The sequence below is a fragment of the Orycteropus afer genome, unplaced genomic scaffold (assembly GCF_000298275.1).
Source record: "Orycteropus afer afer isolate SDZICR_OR568_19922 unplaced genomic scaffold, OryAfe1.0 scaffold00622, whole genome shotgun sequence".
NCBI classification, from domain to species: domain Eukaryota; kingdom Metazoa; phylum Chordata; class Mammalia; order Tubulidentata; family Orycteropodidae; genus Orycteropus; species Orycteropus afer.
In genome coordinates, this window is record NW_006922209.1 from 901,043 (window position 1) to 905,566 (window position 4,524).

A 4,524-nucleotide genomic window follows, 5' to 3' on the forward strand; every position below is an offset into this window, starting at 1 on the left:
AGGAATAGGCCTTGGGTTACTGCTGGTAATCCTGTCTTCCCCTTGTGGGATTAGAGGAGGTCAGAACATGTGGCCTCCTTGTCGTTTTTGCAAGGAGGAAGATAGACAAAGAAGGAATATCAGAGTAAGACTAGGAGAAAATGATTTTCTGGAAGTAAAAACAGTGCAGGCTATTATTGAAGGTACCAGAAAAGAATGAATCTGTATATGAAAATTTTCTTTCTTAAAATATTATTTCTAGATAAAACTATGATTTTCTTTCTCCCAACTCACCTCCTCACTGGAGTCATCAGCAACTTACTAAAGGGCATTCCCTAGGGAAGATGTACCAATGGAACCATCCTGATGCAATTTTAACCCTTAGGAACACTGTCTTCAATAATTATGCTTTATGCTTCCCAAGAAGATCTCAGTCACCTCATGGGACCAAGAATGACTCTCTAGCCAGGTTAGTTATGAATGTCACTATTTGATGAACATTTTGAGTCTGAAAAACAGTGGAACTTCAAGGGTAAGTTCTACACTACAGAGATGTGAGAAGTGAAGCCCAAATGTTACCTTGTACAAAGAAGAAAGAGGCAGGATGGACTCTAATCAGGCCAAGGGTTGATCTGATAGAAATCAGGTCTGGCCCAAGAAGTGTTCCAACACAGTACACTGAGTCTGCAAGATACGTGAATCTGGATGTAGTCAGCATGCCAACCTCGCCTCCTGTGAGGACAGATGGACACTGAGGCAGGCTCGTGTGGTCCTCAATGTTTAGCTCAGGCTCCAAGTAAATCTGCAATGGCATGCAGTTCACACAAGCAAAAGGTAAGAATCTCCTCCCAGATTCCAAATTTGAGATGAGAAAAGTCCCTTGCTTATAACTAATCCACACCTTGGTGTGGACACTCAGCCTGAGCACAGAAGCTAAGTATGAAGTTTTTCACAGTAAGTGTCAGAGTCCAGTTCCTCCACAGAACCAGTAATTTACACCAAATGGTTCAAGGGAGCTCAAGAATGCATAGTGATAAACCCATGCTGTTTGAACCAATGAAATGCAAGGAGAAGGTCTATTCAAATTTGTCAGGCTGTATCACACAGTTTAAGTCAGAAAAATGCACTCAACATTGACCAGTCCTGAAATATACAGAATGGGACTACCTTCAAGTTGTTGTTGTTTTGCCGTCGAGTTGGCCCCGACTCATAACGACCCCTCCTTGGGTTTCCGAGGCAGTATCACTATGGAAGTAGGATTGCCCAACCTTCCTTCTGAGGAGTGGCTGGTGGGTTTGAACCGCCAGCCTTCTGGTAAGCAGTCAAGTGCCTTAGCCACTATGCTACCAGAGCTCCAAGTAGTTCTCCACTTTTAAAAAATATATATGTATCATGACTAATTTCAAACTTACAGAAGCTAAAAAATTAGAAAATGCCAACTTCTATTATAAAAGGGACTAGAAGATTTCTTCACAGTTGAGAATACCACTTAAACATTAATAAAGTAATTGCAACAGCATGAAATGTTTCAAAAGGCATTATTGCATAAAAGAAGACACTCCTGTGCTTCCCGACCATCTTGTCCTCCTAAGACAACACCTAATCAAATTTGACTTTTACTATTTTTATTACCTTGTCACTTTGAGGGCTAAGGTGCACCTGACTCAAGCCATGGTATTTCCAACTGTCTTATATGCATGCAAAACCTGGACAATGAATAAAGAAAGTCAAAGAAGAATTGATGCCTTTGAATTATGGTGTTGGGGAAGGATACTGAATATACCATGGAGAAGAAGATAATACATAACATTTTCAGAAGAATGAAGAAATCTGTCTTAGAACAAGTATAGCCAGTATTACCCTTAGAAGCAGGGATGGCAATACTTTGTCTTACATAGTTTGGACTTTTAACAGGAGGCACTAGTCCAGGGAGAAGGACAATATGCTGGTTAAAGTAGAAGGTCAGAGAAAAGAAGGAAGAACCTCAACAAAATGCATTGACACAGTGGCTACAACAATGGGCTTGAACATAGTAACAGTCTTGAGGACAGCCATGCCCAGCCAGTGTTTCGTTCTCTTGTACGTGGGATCCGTATGAGTCAGAACTGACTCAGCCACACCTAGCAATGATAACATTTTTATTACTAGCTCTCTCATTAGGTCTCAAGCTCTCTGGACATGGACGCCTCCTCATTCATTCTCCACACTTCTCCCTCTTCTCCCAGAAGCTAGAGCTAAGCCTTACCAAGGTTGTTGTTGGGAGGTGCCGTCTAGTGACTGGCACAGTGTATAGATCTCAGGGGCTAGGGTGGAGGTAGTGGTAGTTCAGTGTTAAAACTCTTGCCTTCCATGCATGAGACCCGGGTTCAATTCTCAGCCAAAGCAAGTCACGTGCTGCCCCCGCTGTCTGTTAGTGGAGACAGAAGCCTGTGTTGCTCTGACATGGACCAGGTTTCAACAGAAAGAAAGAGCCGGAGATTGACTTCTGGAAAATCAGCGAGTGAAAACCCCAGGGAACACAAAGATTTGATAGCTTGCACATGGGTCACCATGAGGAGAGGCCGACTCGGCAGCAGCTAACAGCATCAACAGAGATTTCAGTAAGTACCCAGGAAGTATTATGTATTATTATGCAGTAGGAGAATATCTTTCGGTGACTGTCTAAATATCTCATTTGATAGGCTCATAGTATACTTTAAAATTATTATGTTGAACCATGTGCATTTCCTAGGTACTGCTATTTTGAACTCCCCAAACAGATATTTTATATGGTTCAATATACTACCAGTTGAGGAACACAACTTGGCTACCCTTCTTTCCAGAAGGTGCTTCCGAAAAGTACTCACAAGAATTTCTTCAGACATATCAAAAATGTTATTCAATTATATAAGGAAAAAATACATATTTTATTGGTGAACATATAAGGTTGGAACATTTTCTTTGAGTAGGTACCATTGAGGCCGACGCTGCCTTAGCTGGTATGAGTGTCTCCTGAAGCCACAAATATCTATGCCCCAGCAGCTCTTCAGCCCTGGGAATGGTGGTTGCAACATTGATCCTCCCTGTTCATCCCACAACCAAAACCCCAAAGTTAAGATTTTATTTTTTTCTTCAAGTGAATCTAAATGTGTGCTAACATATGTACCATGCAGGGCAAGTTGGCCACATAGATACACCTAAGGTCAAAACATGTTATGTTAACTGTCTTTTAATAGTAACAGCTAGTTTGTAAGCAGACGAAACAGTGGTCATTCTTCAGCCTATTTAAAGAGGATTTCTGAATATAAAGTGACATAGAAAACAAGTAGAACTAGATGTGACATAAAATCTCTCCCAAGAAACATCAGACAGATATGCATATTCCATCTTCTCTGCAGTTTAACTCTTGTTCTGCTTCAGGACGAATAATGAAGGAATCAATGAATCCATCAACTTATTAAGCAGTTGATACATGCCAGGCAGTCTGCTGGTTCTTTTGTAGACATTGTTTCACCAGCACCTCACAACAACCTTGTAAAGTAGCAAGGGGTTCACTCACTCACTCACTGCCATCGAGTTGGATCTAACTCAGTGACCCCTCTTTGGGTTTCCGAGGCGGTAGGTATCATTATGAAAGTAGATTACCCAACCTTCCTTCTGAGGAGTGGCTGGTGGGTTTGAACTGCCAGCTTTCTGGTTAGCAGTCAAATGCCTTAGACACTACGCCACCAGAGCTCTTAGCAAGGGGTTAGAATGAGCAAATAGGGTCTTAGAGAGGGCACAGGACTTCCCAAGATCACAAAGCTAATAAGCTGCAAAGCTGGAATTGGAGCTCACATCATCTAATTCCAACACAGCCTGCCTCCCATCATTTTTCTTAGAAATAGGCTTATTTCCCCAAAATTTATATGCTTTATTTATATATATATTCCTCTAGCATGTTGTTGCAATACAGTGTTATTGAATACGTTGAAGTTTACTCAGATTTTCTTTTTCTTCTTTTTATTGTGTTTTAGGTACAAATTTACAAAGCTGATTTGTTTTACATTCAACAGTTCATGCACATTTGATTTCACGCCCCAATTACCATCCCCAACCAAAAAATCTTTCCTCCTCTGTCCTCCCTGTGACTACCCCCTCCCTGTGCCCTTCTTATCTACGCATTCCTGTCTGTCCAGATTTCCCTCTATGTGAATGCTGCCCCTCTGATGTCTCACGGCTGATTGGTCTAGGGGTGCATCTCCCTAGGGTAGGTGGGTGCATCACCCTTGGGTAGGTATTCTGCATGTAGGTCTTTTTACTGTTGGGCTGAGAACCAGTCCACGGAAGTGAGTCCATTTCTAGGCCTGAAGGGTAAGCCGGGGCCATAGTCTTGGGATTTTTCCTCTTTTCTATTCACTTTTTGGAGAACCAAAGTTTTTCCATCTACCTTATTCCCGCTATGATTAAATGTTGCCTATAATTTAAATTGAGAGAGGATACAAAGCTGTTGCAGACACAAGAATAGAGAAGAATAAGCTAAAGTCTTGTTTCTATTCCTCCAGAGAGTAGACAGCATTTCAGTCA